The sequence below is a fragment of the Oryctolagus cuniculus genome, chromosome 6 (assembly GCF_964237555.1).
Source record: "Oryctolagus cuniculus chromosome 6, mOryCun1.1, whole genome shotgun sequence".
NCBI lineage: Eukaryota > Metazoa > Chordata > Mammalia > Lagomorpha > Leporidae > Oryctolagus > Oryctolagus cuniculus.
Genome location: NC_091437.1, coordinates 158,976,579 through 158,991,941, shown reverse-complemented (window position 1 = coordinate 158,991,941; position 15,363 = coordinate 158,976,579). Strand labels below are relative to the sequence as shown.

General features: G+C 57.7%; 1 long non-coding RNA gene across 11 annotated transcripts; it reads right to left on the bottom strand.

Annotated features, from left to right (window-relative positions):
- Positions 1–788: 788 nt before the first annotated feature.
- On the bottom strand, positions 789–14,667 carry LOC103348137 (uncharacterized). Of its 11 annotated transcripts, none has more exons than XR_011389559.1 (9): positions 14,234–14,667; positions 9,502–9,964; positions 8,429–8,688; positions 5,694–7,434; positions 4,792–5,605; positions 4,355–4,590; positions 2,411–2,611; positions 1,840–2,014; positions 789–1,239 (listed from the first exon to the last, which is right to left on the bottom strand). It is a non-coding gene; the product is annotated as an uncharacterized lncRNA (long non-coding RNA). The 11 variants fall into 11 exon arrangements; XR_011389562.1 differs by having other exon boundaries at positions 4,792–7,434; positions 9,647–9,731; positions 9,815–9,964; XR_011389558.1 differs by having other exon boundaries at positions 790–1,239; positions 4,792–7,434; positions 9,502–9,731; positions 9,815–9,964.
- Positions 14,668–15,363: the final 696 nt, after the last annotated feature.

Sequence of the window (15,363 nt, the reverse complement as noted above, 5' to 3'; positions counted from 1 at the left end):
CTTCCCGCTGAGGCAGACCCAGGATTGGGTCCCTGCCACCACGTGGGAGACCTCCACTGATTCCCGGAAGTCCAACTTCACCGCAGCCCAGCCTCCGCCATTGTAGACATTTGAGGAGTGAAGCAGCAGGTGGGAGCTCTGCCTGTCTCTCTATGCCCCTCAAAGTCATTAATTCCATTATAAAAACAAAACCCACAGGCCAGGAGTTCCAGGAATGGAGGGATAGGGCTCAGGGAGGCTGCCCCACCTTGCCCAAGAGCACCCTGCAAGCAGGTCACCAATCGCAAACACACTACTTGGAAAGCCATTAAAACCCGCAGTAACTAGCTGCTTTGGGTTCTTTTTGTTTCTTCTCTATTTTGTTTTCCATGAAATTCAAGGCTGGGTGGGTAAAGAAAGGAATTTGATAAACTTGCTCAAGCCTGGAACTTTTCCCAGAGCCCCGAGTACAGAGAACCCAGTGGGCTGGACACACCCTCTGAGCCAGCCCCTCTGTTCCTGTGTGCTCCGTGCGTGGGCAGGGCTGCCCCAGGGAGGGCCGGAGTGGAGTGGAAGGAACTGGCTCTCGGGGAGGGCCCGTGGGGAGGGTCCACGCTGCTCCCGACTCTGTGCATCTCTGAGCACGGAGTGCAGAGGTGGCAGGACAGAGAGGTGAAGCAACCTGCCTGAGGTCACACAGCAGGGAAGAGAGCGCCCCTGTGGCCAGCCCCCCAGAAGAAGGTTTGGGATCAAGGGTCCTGCCTCGGGGACACGTCCTGGGGCTGGAGGGAGCCCCCCTCCCATTCTCCCCAGACCACAGAACATCGCTGCTCCAGAACGTCTCTGCTCCCCGTTAGCTGGCAGGGGCCTGAATTTCCAAACAAGTGTTTCTCGCGCAGAATCAACAGCTCCGCGGCGCCCGGCGAGAGCTCGGCCCCAGGAGACCTCGGCCTTTGCGCAAAACAAGCGTCTGCGTAACACACTGTTTTTATGGTTTTATTCCCAAACCGGCAGAGCGATGTTCAGCAGACGGCCCCCGCCTGCCCAACAGGAAAATGAGAACTTTGGCATGGGGAGAATTCCAGGCAGAGGTCGAGGGCTAGAACCCGCCCAGACGCCGGTCGGAGTCTCCAGGCTGGGGGCTCTGTTCTCTCTCCCCTGAGTCCAGCAGCCTTGTCTGCTGGCGAGAGCGGACAGGCTGGGGTTTGGAGCTTCCTACAGGTGCATCGTCTCAGAGTCCTGGCCCTTCGAGGACTGTGCCTAGTGGAGGTCAACCCAGATCGTCCCCAGTGCCCTTTGTGCTTTGGCATAGAGGGGGTCTGTGTGTCTCTTTTGAAAACAGGTTCTGATCAGAAGTGGGCGGGGTTGGCCGCCATGAGTGACAGGTCACAAGGCGGAGTCGGCCAGCCCTGGCTACAGTGACATCCCTTGCCTGCCTGTCAGTCACACCCTGTGTCCACGTCGTTCTGGCCACACTGCCCTCCTTCTAGTGCTTCCAACCCGCAACTCCCTTCTCAACTCTGGGTCCTGTGCCAGGTGCTACGATGCCCAGAACCCCCACCACGGCCAGACCCCGCGTGCCCTGGGCTAATCGCTGTGGGTTCAGTCCCCTCATCTGTCCACAGGGCTTGGGCCAGCTGCAAGGCCCTTGAGCCCCTGCTGGGTCTGTCCAGGGTCTGCAGGTGTCCCTGGGCAGGGCAGCCAGGGCTCATTCTGCTCACGACAGTGCACCGCTGTGTGGCAGGTGGGCAGAGTCCACAGTCTGGGCCAAGGCCACTGGGCTCACAGTCAGGGACCCCTCTGGGCATCTGTGGGGGCTTGAATGGGACCCCTCTTAAGAGCCAGCCACCGTAGGCTCACCTGGGCAGACGTGGGGGCAGCTAGAGCCCCCCATCCCCTCTGAGGGTGCTGTGATGAGCTGACAGAAGGCAGATGCGCAGAAGAGGTGGCACCTATGCCAGCATGCGGCTAGATCACTGGGATGGGGGTTCCGGTGCTGGCGCCCTCGTCTTCAGGGGGCAGAGGGAGCTGGGGGCTGCAAGGTGCAGAGGCCAGGCGGGGCTCAGAAAGAGGTTCCCTAGGGAGGTGGAGTGGCCTGGGACAAAGCCGGGGGAGGTGTCTGCTGGGCCCCAGGTTTTCCCGGTTATTTCATGAGATTCCAGGTTGGGGGGGGGGGGCTATGACAAGGTGGGACAAGCGTGTTTCTTTGAACAGCAGAGTCAGCCCTGCCCGTGCTGGCCCGCGGGAGGAAAAGAGGCTCAGGAGACACGCGTGGGGGCTCAGAGAGACCTTGACTTGGGGATGGGCCCCCAGCTCAGCAGGTGAATGACAGGTGAATGTGGGGGAGGGGTCATTTTCTGAGCCTCAGTGCAGACGGGATTGAGGGCCCCGAGGTGGGGTGGGGTCTAAATGCAGTGACACGTGTCCTCACCAGAGAGAAGGAGACCCAGCAGAGACCGGAGCCGTTGGCTGTGAGGCCACCTGGCACTGGGCGTGAAGTGGGGGGTGGAGGGCAGGCTCCTCAGAGCCCCAGGAGGCACTGACTGCCCACGTGGGTTCTGGGCTCCTGGGCTCCTGGGCTCCAGACGTGAGCTAAGCTTTCAGCCACCGCGAGCCAGCAGGCTGTGGTCATCTGTGAAAGTGACCCAGACACTGACCACGGGGTGCGCGGGGTGCTGTGCATGTGTCTACGTGCACGTGTGGGTGTAGCATGTTGCCTGTGTGGGGTGCATGGTGTCTGTATGTGTGTGTGTGGTACATGCATGTGTGGTATGTATGTATGAGTGTAGCATGTTGCCTGTGTGGGGTATGTGTGGGGTGTATGGTGTCTATATGTGTGTGTGTGTCCGTGTACTGCATCTATGTGCACGTGTGAGCCTAGCGTGTTGTCTGTGGGTGGGAGTGTGGCGTGTGTTGATGAATGGAGGTTATAGTGTGGTGTGTGTACTTTGTAGTCTGCACAGTGTGGTGTGAGGTGTGTGCGAGTTTGTGTGTTTAGACAGGGAGGGGGTGCCCGGTCAGACCCCCTCAGTGCTTCCTCTCCCTACTCCTCTCCCCCCTCCCTTTCCCCTCCCCCTCCCCTGTCTCCCTCCCCCATCTCCTTGCTCCCCTTCCCCTTTCCCTTTCCCTCCCCTGTCTCCCTCCTCCCCTCTCCCACTCTTTCCCTCCCCCTCCCCCTGTCTCCCTCCCCTATGTCCCCCCTCCCCTCCCCCTCCCCCTGTCTCCCTCCCCCATCTCTCCCTCCCCTCCCCGTCTCCCTCCCCATCTGCCTCCTCCTCCCCATCTCCCCCCTCCCCTGCCCTCCCCTCCCCCCGTCTACCTCCTCCTTTCCCCCCTCCCCTTCCCCTCCCCCTCCCCTGTCCCCCCCCCCAGCTCTTCCCCTCCCCCTCCTGCAGACAAAGCATTGCTCTGGGGCCGGCCCTTGTCACCCATCCGCAACTGCCGCAGGGCAGACACAGCCTGGGAGTGGAGGAGAGAGTTTCCGGGGTCCTCTCCTTGGTCCTGAGCCCGAGTGGCCTGTGGTCTTGGCCACCGCACACCGCACCTGCTCATGGGCCTGGGGCAGACAGGACGGGAACCAGAGTGGATGGCTCTGTGGTCCCCAAAGGCCTGGCCGGCCTGGGGTCTCTGCAGAAGACACGTATGTCCCTCCAGCCAGCCTGGTCCTGGGCGAGCTGCCCGGGCCCAGCATGGTGGCCAGCTTCCTGTCACCCCCTGCGCCCCCCCAGCCTCTGCAGGCTCAGGGGCTTGGGCACGGAGCTGCTGCCCCAGGGCTCTGAAGAGGAGAGTGTTTGTTGTGCTGTTGAAAAGACCACAGGGCAAGCTTCACTCCCCTGTCCCAGGGCAGTCTGCAGAACAGTCGGCCACAGACGGGCCTGTGACCAGCCCTGCCCGCTCTCCGGCTCAGTGAGACAGCAGGCTCCCACAGGGCTCGGGCCCCAGAGCTCTGGGCGCCAGGGGCTTCCAATGAGCAAACTCGCCGGTGGCCCGCGAGGCCCTGCCACGCTGGCCTCCGTTCCTTGGCTCCATCCTCATCCTGGCGACTCGCCCTCATACATCTCCCCTGCCCATCACTTCCTACAGCGAGCCAAGCCCTTCCCAGCCCGGGCTGCTCCCTGCAGATCCCTCCCGCAACGCATGCCCCCCCCCCCCAGGGTGCTCTGGACGTTTCCAGAGACGCTTTTGGCTTTTTTCTTTTTTAAAAAAGATTAACATCTTTACATGAAAGGCAGAGTTACAGAGAGGCAGAGAGGGAGAGAGAGAGAGAGAGAGAGAGATATCTTCCATCCACTGGTTCACTCCCCCAGATGACCACAGTGGCCAGGGCTGAGTCAGGCCAAAGCCAGAAGCCAGGAGCTTCCTCCTGGTCTCCTACCTGGGTGCAAGCACATTAGCAGGGAGCTGGATCCGAAGTGGAGCAGCCAGAACTCGAACCAGCACCTACATAGGATGGCGGCACAGCAGGCAGCAGCTTTACCTGCTACGCCACAGCGCCGGTCCCCCAGAGAGGCTTTTCTGGACCCCGTGTCATCCAAGTTGGCTCCTCGCTTCCTCGACTCCTGTCATTCATCTCTCCCTTGTCAGTCTGAATCCTTTCCTTCACAGTGGGAACTGTAAGAAAATGGCGGTCCATCTTCAACACAGCATGGAAAACTGCTATACCTGACTTGCAAATGTAGAAAACTCAGCAGGCAAACAGGCTGTCTTGGAGCAGCCAACTCACAAGAGGATATTAAGGCACAGAGAGGAACGAGGAAGCTAACTAGGGAACGTGGGCTGCACCTAGGAAGGCTGTGTGCCCGTAGTCCTCACCTGGGGAAGGCTGTGTGTCCCGTAGTCCTCACCTGGGGAAGGTGTGTCCCGTAGTCCTCACCTGGGGAAGGCTGTGTCCCGTAGTCCTCACCTGGGGAAGGCTGTGTGTCCCCATAGTCCTCACCTGAGGAGGGCTGTGCTCCCCGCAGTCCTCACTTGGGGAAGGCTGTGTCCCGTAGTCCTCACCTGGGGAAGGCTGTGTGTCCCGTAGTCCTCACCTGGGGAAGGCTGTGCTCTATAGTCCTCACCTGGGGAAGGCTGTGCTCCCCGCAGTCCTCACCTGGGGAAGGCTGTGTGTCCCGTAGTCCTCACCTGGGGAAGGCTGTGTCCCGTAGTCCTCACCTGGGGAAGGCTGTGTCCCGTAGTCCTCACCTGGGGAAGGCTGTGCCCCGTAGTCCTCACCTGGGGAAGGCTGTGCCCCGTAGTCCTCACCTGGGGAAGGCTGTGTCCCGTAGTTCTCACCTGGGGAAGGCTGTGTGCCCCGTAGTCCTCACCTGGGGAAGGCTGTGTCCCGTAGTCCTCAGCTGGGGAAGGCTGTGTGTCCCGTAGTCCTCACCTGGGGAAGGCTGTGCCCCGTAGTCCTCACCTGGGGAAGGCTGTGTCCCGTAGTCCTCACCTGGGGAAGGCTGTGTGTCCCGTAGTCCTCACCTGGGGAAGGCTGTGCCCCGTAATCCTCACCTGGGGAAGGCTGTGTCCCGTAGTTCTCACCTGGGGAAGGCTGTGTGCCCCGTAGTCCTCACCTGGGGAAGGCTGTGTGTCCCGTAGTCCTCACCTGGGGAAGGCTGTGTGCCCCGTAGTCCTCACCTGGGGAAGACTGTGGGCCCCGTAGTCCTCACCTGGGGAAGGTTGAGTGTGTCCCGTAGTCCTCACCTGGGGAAGGCTGTGTGTCCCGTAGTCCTCACCTGGGGAAGGCTGTGTGCCCCGTAGCACTCAGCCAGGGAGGAGCCTGGGGAGCGACCTCCTGCTAGGACACACATTGCTGGCTGTCATTGCTCAGGGGTGCCTGCTGGTCAGGCACATCTTGCAACACCGATAGTAACATCTCGCTTTGGCTTCGCTTCCTGAGTCCCGGTCCATCTCTTGAGACGGCAGGAGAGACCACTGCCCACGTCACCATGATTTACACATACATTTCTTTGATTCCTCGGTTTCTCGCACAAGACTGGGGACTCATCAAAGGCACGGATTCTTTTTTATTCACCTGGTCCCCAGTGGGTCATGCCTGGGGCATGGTCAAGGCTGGTGTCAGTAGGGATGAAAGAGGCTAGACCCCAGGAACAAGCATGCCTGGGTCTCAGGGGTTCTAAGCACTGATTTCTTTCTGCTTTTTACTGCCTCTGCCTCACAGGTGAGCAAGGGACTGGCTTGGAGCCCGAGCACTGTTGTCACTGAGGGACTCAGACTGGGACAGTCGGCCTTGACTTTCCACTTTCTGCAGCAGAAAGAAGGGAGTGTGGAGAATCACACAGCGGCTTTGACATACTTTACTTTGCAAAGCCACTCACACGGCCCTGAAGAACCAGACATAGAAGCCAAAGATTTTGAAATCTCCCCGTGGTCAGTTGCAGACATAGCCTCATTCGTCCAGGCCTCCTGCATCTGTGCCCCCTTTGCACGGCAATGTTGTAGATCTTGTAGCGAAGAATTGGGACTGTGTCCCACTGCTGGAGTCTGGCTGGCCACATGTGGACTTGCCACAGCAGAAGGGGCCATGGAGCTTTGAATCCAGGTCAGAGTCTTGGAATGGTTCCACTCATTCTCTCAGAACCTTTCCTGTGCCGCACGAGTAAGCCTGGGCTAGCCCAGTGGAGGAGGAGAGACGTGAGGCCCAGTTACCTTCATGTTGTCAGCCCTTAGCAAGCCCACTGCCAGACACGTGATCCTCTTGTAGCCTCCGGCCTCTGGCTCGTGGAACACAAATCCCAGCCCAGACCAGCTGAGCCTGCCCAGGTGACTACGCACCCCTGGGGCCCTGGACTTGTGGAGACTCTGGTTCCTGGCCACTGAATTGGGGATGGCTTGTTAGCCATCAACAGCAAGCGCTGTAAATGCTAGTGACGATATGGTGCTCAGAAAATACTGGTGTTGGATGAACTAGAGAGAATAAAGCAGCTTCCTACCCATCACGCTCAGGCTGGGTGCCCAGAGACTGGCGATCCTTCTTTAACTTGTGAGGGTCTGTATGAGCTGTGGACAGGATTGCACTGGGAGGCCTAGATGTCATTCTAACTCTACCACCCCCTCCAGCAGATCTTAGCTAAGTCCCGCCCCTTTCTTGCCTCATTTCCTCCAATGAGCAACAGGGAGGCACGCTGGTGCTCGCCAATGGCCTGGCCAGCCTTCCAGCCTGGAATCTCCTGTTCCGTGCAGGATGAGACCTCCCAGAAGAGGAACCACTGCAGGATGGGACTTCCCAGTGGTTCCCCGGACCAGCGGAATTGACCTGGAAGCCATGGCTCTGTCCCAGAGAGATGGGTCTGTGGTTGTGGTTGGGGATTCCAATGCTTCAGTGGTGGTCTCACAGCCACAGTCAAACCCCAGTGATGTGTAAGCTTGTCTCTCCGCCAAGCCAGAGTGGGAGCGGGCCCCTCAGGGTGCAGGGACGGGCATCATCAGTCCTCGGGTTTCAGGAGCCCTGTGGTGCTTCAGGAAATGAGATAAACGAATCCCCAAATCAGTATCGTATCCCAATTCTGATGCTGGGCCCATCCACTGGATCTACTTCAGCCACTGTATTTTCCTGTTCTAAAATTTCCTTTTTCGTCTGCTTTGTGTGTTCTAATTATTTGAGAGAAGAGAGAGGAGAGAGGAGAGAGAGAGAGAGAGAGAAAAGGGGGGGGGAGAGAAGAGAGAAAAGAGAAAAGAGAGGCATCTCCCAAATGCCTGCAACAACCGGGGTTTGGACCAGATTGAAGCCAGGAGCCAGGAGGCAGGAACTCAACCAGATCTCCCCTGTGAGTGGCAGGAACCCAATTCCTAAAACTATCACCTGCGGCCTCCCAGAGTGTGCATTAGCAGGAAGCTGGAACTGGGAGCAGAGCAAACTTGAACCCAGGCACTCTGATATGGGATGCAGACATCCCAAGCTGTGTCTTAACTACTAGACAAAACGCTTGCCCAGTATTTGTTCTATTTACTGATACAATTTTCTGTTTTCTTGCCATAGCTTAATATTGCTTCATTTGTTCGAAGCATTCTTACAGTTACTTGCTGAAACGTTTTTATGATCGCTCCTCTAAAACCTTTATTGGCTAATTCTTGCACCTCTGTTGTGGTGGTATTGGCATCTATTGATCATTTATTGCCAATCAGCTTGAAAGGTTCCTGGTTATTAGCATGATGAGTGATTTTTTAGAATCAATTGAGAAACAGCAAGGACGGGATAAATACAGAGAGAGGAGAGAGAGCTCCACGGACCTGTTCACTCTGCCAATGTCTGCCACAGCCGGGAAGCTGAAGCCAAGAGCAGGGAACCCAGCTCAGGGAACTCACCCGTGCGGTGGCAGGGACCCAACTCCCTGAGCCGGCATCTGCTGCCCTAGGGGGTCTGCATAGCCGGCAGCTGCTGTCAGGATTTGCAGCAGGGATCAAACACACGCACTCCGGGTTGGATCCGGCTTTCTGATCCGGTCTTTACCTGCTGGGCCACATGCCTGACCCTGGACATTTTCATGTCATGATGTGGAGACTCCGGGCCTCACTGCAACCTTCCGTTTGGGTCGGCTTCTTCTGAGACGTTCGTGGTGAATGATTGACAGCTGGAGGTTGAAGCTTAGGTTTCCATCTTTGGCCTCCAAGGCATAGACCCAGGGGCTCCATGTTGACTACGTCTCAGTCGATCCTCATCGGAAGAGGGCAGGGGGAGGGGCAGTTGTTCTCCTAGTGCTGGACTTGACCCTGACCATCAGAGAGAGAGCAGAGCCATGGCGTCACGCAGCACGGGCCGGAAGTGCCTCAGCACAGCTCAAAGCATGTGCTCTGACCCACTTTTCTCAACAGCTTCTCCGCGCGGCTCATGATACGCATTTTCAGCCCTGAATCTCAAGGGCTCTGGGCAAGGCCTGGCCCCCTGTGGGTGCTCTGTACACGGGACAACCTGAACTGCAGCTGCCCAGGAAGGTAAACAGAATACGAGGCAGCGGCACTCAGGGGCACGGGGCAGGTGCAAGCAGCCTTTGGCAGGGCCAGAGTTGGGTGGGAATGTGTGCTCTGCCCGCGGGGCCCTGGGCAGGTCCCCTCCCCTCTCTTAGGCTCAGGCTCCCAGTCTGAACTTGGGGGTTAATGCGAGCTCCGTGCTTCAGTAAGACAACACATGCGGAAGCCTCCGGCACCATCCCTGGGGTGCCATGGGCCAGGCTGTGTCTTCTTCCCTGCTAGCATGAGGTCCCAGTGGAGTCTGGAGCAAAAGCAGTTTGTGGGGGAGGTGTGGGGCGTTGAGACCAGAGGATGGTGTTGGGGGAGGGCAGGACTTGCAGGGCAAAGCAGATGCAGAGGTGGCCCCAAGGGTGTTGCTCTGCACAGGGGAGCCCTGGGAGACTCCCGGCAGCCTTCCTGGCACCCCACGTCCCCCAGTTCAGAGGCACTGTGAGGCCCGGGAGGGAAGCTCCTGAGGGTGGGGAGGCATGGGGCTGCCCCACCCCCACCAATCTGTCAAAACAGAGGAACTGGGGAGGCAAGGTCAGTTCTAGACCGCCGTCCAGAGTGTTCTACCTGGAGACAGGTGAGCACTGGGGGCCTGCCATCACTCCATGAGGAAGTCCACAGGAGGCCAGGCTGAGGCCGCTGGACAGGTGGTCCATGACTGGCTCCATCTGGGAAGTCCACCCAGGTGCACACACAGCATGCACCAGGTCACCTTGGATAGAAGCCTGGAGAGGAGCCCTGAGCTGTGGCCATTTGCTTGGAATTCCTGAGTCAACTTTGCAGGGGTCTGGGCAGCACTATGGAAGCAAGGGCTCGGGTCAGGAGAAAGGACGAATACCAGCGGCTTCCGTGGCCCCGCTGCACACGGCGGCCCCTGCACCTCGTGCGTGCTCGCGGCTCCCCACGTGCACCGGTGCAAGCCTTCTTCCCACAGCCGGAAAGGCTGCCCCTGGTTCTCCAGGGCAAACGCCCGTCCACATTTCAGCATCCTCGGGTGAGATTTCTGCTCCACTTCCAAGGAGGAGAAGACCTGTAAAATACTCTGTTTCAGACTTTTTCATTTATTTACCTTCTTATCCACACAAAGGGCAGAGAGAGAGGCTCCCAGGTAGGGGCTGTGTGCATCCCAACTGCATTGGGAGTGCTGCGCCAGACGCCCACCCCTGATGTCCTCACAGCCTCTCTGTGCCTCTCCTGTAGCCTTCCGTGCAGCCGGGACACTCCTGGGGGCACTAAATTACAAAGTAGGGGCCCTGGTTTCTATCGTGTTTCTGTAGTCGAATGAGACAAAGTCCTCGGTCTACAGTCGAGGGGAGAGAAATTAACAAGCGTGCACGCAACCGTTCACCAGGAAAGAGCAATGAGGGAGATGGGGAAGTGTCACGGAGACCTGAGGGGGAGGGGAGGCGCACTTCCAGGGTGCAGGTGTGAGGTCCCCGGCTGGAGGGAGGGTCAGTGCAAGCTGGGCTTTGCCAGGGCGTGGAGATGCATGCAAGGGGTGGGTGGGGAACGCGGGGAGGGGGTGAGGTCCCCACGGCGCCCTGTCTAGAGGCAAACTCTAACTTGGGGGGGGGGAGGGAAACGGAGGCCGCTTTCTCCAGGTGTGCCCGGGACTTTCCAGGTGTGTGTTAGAAAAGGCGGCAGAAGGTTTGGGGCAGGTGGCCTGGGTCTCTAAGCGGCCATGAGGAGGGCTCTTGGGAGCTGAGCACGCAGCGGGAGGGGCCATCAGCAGGAGCGGGCTGGGTGAGGGGCCGGGAGCCACAGAGGCCGGCTGCTTCCGGAAGCTGCTCGGTGCAAAGAAGCAGCCGGCAGCACCTCATTGTGTCACACAGAAGGGGTGTTCCGGGGGCTGAGCACAGGACCATGGCTTCCGAAACTGAAAGGGGCTGCGGAAGCAGACACAGAACAAAACGTGGGCTGCTCGTTTCAAATCACTTTCTTTACGGGACTTCCTGGCAGGCCAACCCACGTGGCCTGGGCTCTGCTGCCTGCTGTGGATCTTGTTTTTGTTTTCTGGTTTCAACTGAGCCGGTGCAGGGTTCAGTCTGCCCACGCGGCTTGCATCAGGAGTGGCTCCATTCTGCCTCGTTCTGGTCTGTGGGGACCAGAGCAGGAGGCTGGCTCTGCCCATGGCTTTTTGCAAGTTTCATTTCCCAGATGATGACAGAGAACCAATACCAGGCGTGGGCCACACCGCTGGGAAGTGGTGGCCCTGGGGTGTAAGCTCACGTTCACTGCTCTCCAAGTCCACACCCTAACCTCTGAGGCAGACTCGCGCTCTCTCTCAGAACCCCTCCTTCCTTCTTGCTGTTAGGTCACAGAATTTTTACCTAAGCAGAAGGACATGGAGCTAACATAGATGTTTCCCAGAGTCCTTTGCGTTGAGGCAACTCCTCCTGCTGGTCACATGCACTGAGGGTGTGACCAGAACTGCTATGGTTTACACAGGATTTGGCTTCTGAACTCAAGCAGACATTTGTTTATTTACTATTGAAAGATTTATTTAAGTATTCAACTGGCAGAGCAAGAGTGGGAGAGGCAGAGAGAGAGAGAAGGGAGCTTCCACCATCTGTTGGTTCACTTCCCAAATACCTGCACGAAGTTCATGGCCAGGAGCCATAAACTCCATCCCATGTCCACCATGAGTGGCAGGAGCCCAGGTTCTTGGGCCATTTCGGCTTCCTTCCCCACTGCATCAGCGGGGAGCAGGATGGGAAGTGGAGTAGCTGACATGGGATGCCGGCATCCCAAGCAGTGCCTTAACCCACTGAGCCACGCCAGCCACTCACGATGACGTCTAAACTCCAAGGTCATTAAGTTAATGCTACTAAGAGGGTGGGAACTTGACCCAGTTGTGAGGTTTGGGAGATGGGCCTAGTGGGAGGTCCCAGGTCACCGGGGATGCCCCACACGGTAACCTTCAGGAGAGAGTTGGTTATAAAGCCAAGGGGGACCCAGCCACTCTCTCTACTTCCTGGTCACCTGTGAGGTTTCCTCCCTAGTGTCCCACACTCAACCATTGCCACTTTCACCAGAAGCCAAGCCAGTGGGTCCATTTCACCTTGGACTTGAATCTCCAAAGCCACGAGCTACATAAGCCCTTTCAGTTCATAAAGTTAGTTGTCTCGGGTGTTTTGCTGCAGTGCCATGCAGCTGACTGATATAGGAACTAAAGCAGTCATTTTAGAATAGGAGACGTAAGTTATAAACTGAGAAAGAACAGTAAGACTGAAACCTGGGTTTCGATGATTGTGACTCCAACATGGCAGCCCTGGAAGATAGAAGAAGTCTGAACTCCGAGTCGTGTGGAGTCACCATAGGAGCCCCTGAACCACTCACCCAGAAGTTCATAGGAAAGATAAGCAACTATACATGTCTGCCTTACTTAAGCCATTTCATGTTAAGACTATCCATTACAGCATCCAACCTGGTACCAAACCTGGGGCAGTTACTGTATCCTACCACCCTGTGTCTAAGACAGCCCAAAACTTACTGAGGGTAGCAGGAGGGGGTACCCGCAGCCATCTGTGCACCTGCCCTGCGTGCACACACAAAATGCATCTCGTCTCGCACAAAATTACTGCTGCGTTCCAGCCCACCTAGGTCGCGCTAATCAAGCACCAATTCATCCAGCAGTGTCCTCGGACCCAAAAGCCTGCATGAGGAGCCAATGAGACAGATGATAGGAGCCAAGCACCTGGCAGTCAGCCTTCAACAATGAGAAGTCGTTACGAAAGCAATGGTTCCCAATCAGCGACTCACGTAGGGGCTCACAGGGTGCCTTCACAGTGACAGAGGCATCTGATTCAACACTTATGGAAGCCCTTGCTGTCCCAGATACCAGCCGGTGATCTGGGGAGGTCCTCAGCCACCCACACTCGCCCCAGTGAGCAGAGACAATGCCACCAGAACCCTAATCCCGGACCTCAGGTACTCATCAACAATGATTGCAAGGTCTTGGAAGGCACAGGCACAGTCTGACACGAGCTGGGGCAGGACGAGGGCATCCAGCACCGCCTCTCCCTGTGATGCAGACAGAAGTTCAAGTTCCTGAGGATGCCTGGGCTGGGTGATTCTCACTGCCTGCAGAATTGCTCCCTCTGACACCTTCCTGCCATCACCGCCAACCACCTGCAGGACCGCTTCATGGCTGGACCACGCAGGAATTCTTAGCCAGGCCAGGAAGGTGCCTGCGCCTCCACTTGACACAGAGAGGTTGACTGAGGTCACACAGATGACTGGAGTGGGCAGGACAAGACCTGAGGCCTCTTACCCCTAACCCCATTGAATTTGCCCCATCCCTGCCTGGTGTATAGCCACAGCAGTCAGCGAATGGCGGGCAGGACCCCAAGCCTGCAGCCCGGCTGGCGTGGAGCCCTCAGGAGGCACCTGTTCACAGTGCACTCCAGCGGGCTGGGCGGCTCAGCAGCAGCGCTGCTCTGCACTGCTCAGATTCAAGGTCCCCGCAGATCTGGGGTCTGGGGACGCCCTGCTCCTCAGAGGACGACTTCCGGCCAAGGCTTCACGTGGCACGGGGAGCAGCAGGGCCCACCAAGCCTCGTTTGCAAGAGCACAGGACCTGCTCGAAGGGGGCGCCATGGTGACTTCACCACCTGAGAGGCCCCGCCTCCTAACGCTAACAGGTGGAGTGCTGGATTCCAACACGCAAGCCCTGGGCAGGACCCCAACACTCCCTGAGTGGCGTCTGGGACCTAGTCTGATGCACCCTTCTCAGATCTCGCTGAGGAACAGGCCTGACCTCAGCCACCAGCAGGATCGGGAGAACACAGGACAGATGTACCCACTCCCTGGAGAGACAGGGCGCAAGCAAGGGGATGGGTCTGCGGGCCTGGCCACCTGCAACAGGCCAAGCACTCTGTGAGCTGATGGTATCAGACACGTTTCACGTGGCTGCCGGTATCTCTGCACAGGAAGGAAATGGAGCCGCGAGGACACATGATCCGGCCACGCCTCCCAGCCACGGGAGCCAGGGGGAGGAGTCCAGTGCCCGTGGCGACCCCCTGGCTTTGCACCTCGTGTGCTTCCTCCTCCGAAGTGCTGCCTGCCCCCTGTGACCGTGTAGGCTTTCATTTCTATAGCCTTCCACCATCAGTGTTAGCTTATTTGGTTCCTGGGTTGTGTAGTGGTTTCTAGGAGTGAAACGAGCCAGCTCTGACCCTCTCAGTAACGACCCCGGTCAGGCGGGTTGAAGCAGCCGGAGCTTGCGTCCTGTCCGCCTGTTCTCAGACAGAGAGGGAGGAAGGAGGGGAGGAAGGAGAGGACTTGCATGGGAACGCACCTGTTTGTGCGCGAGGAACCTCTCCAGGCAAAACAAATCGCCGTTCCTAGCAGAAGTGCTTCTGCCATGTGCTGGGGCGGCCGCCCGCTTGCTCAGCCAGCTTTAGTTCCGGTCACTTCTCCTGGATGACTCCTCAGCCCCACCCACACCGCTCCCTCCCCTCCCCGTGAGCCTGTGGCCCGCACTGTGAGTTCTCGGAACATCTGCGGCTTGGGGGACACGCGCATTCATCTGTGCATTCTTAGACCTGTGTGGGGCAAACTGTCAGGCCAGCAGCATATCTGAGCAATGGCTCAGTGTGAAGAGCCCCACGGAGAGGTTCTCCACGCCTCTGGCACCAAGACCCCACCCCCCAGAGCAGGCGGGATGGCTCTCCAGCGCCCCTGAGAGTCAGAACGGAGACCAGCAGGTGGAAGCTTCGTGGCATGGGATTAGAGTGCCACGCAAGAAAGAACATTCTAGCAGTCAGAACTCTGCAAAGGGGAGGACAAAGGTGGTGACGTCATCCGCCACATCCATGCGGAGGCTGGGAGCCTCGCATCATAAAGATTATTTTAATATTCCCACAGCCAAGATTTACCGCTGCCAAGCACAGGAACGGGGTGGGTGCAGGGCTTGGCTTGTGAACAGGCGGTTCGGGCAGCCTCGTGGCCGTCACCTTCCTCTGTCATCTTTGTCCCTCTTCTCTGCAGACCCCTCCTGCCTCATCCATCAAAGGCAGACGCAACCACGCTGAGGAGGGACAGGAAACAGCAGGCAGCAGAATGCTCTGACAGCAGTGAGGCTGTGTGTGTCACGTGTCTCTTGTGGCAAGGTTTATATTCGCTGAAAACCAACTGGAAACTTCCTCTGTATTTTACAAGGACATTTGTGAAATAAATTCTGCTATGTACATGCTGTAGCTTGGCAGACTAATGTCAAAAAGATTATTCTAGAAACGTGTGTGCCTTGACCTGGGAAATTTACCTTGAGACGCAAGTAAATCCCTAAGCAGGTACAGAGTAGGGCATGTAGAGTGATGCTATTTCCTTCGGGTGTGTCCAAAATGTAGCTTGGCCATGAGCTTCAGGAGAGAAGTGATTGTTAATTCCAGTTATGCCAAAAGTCACCGGTTAGCATAAGATCCAGGT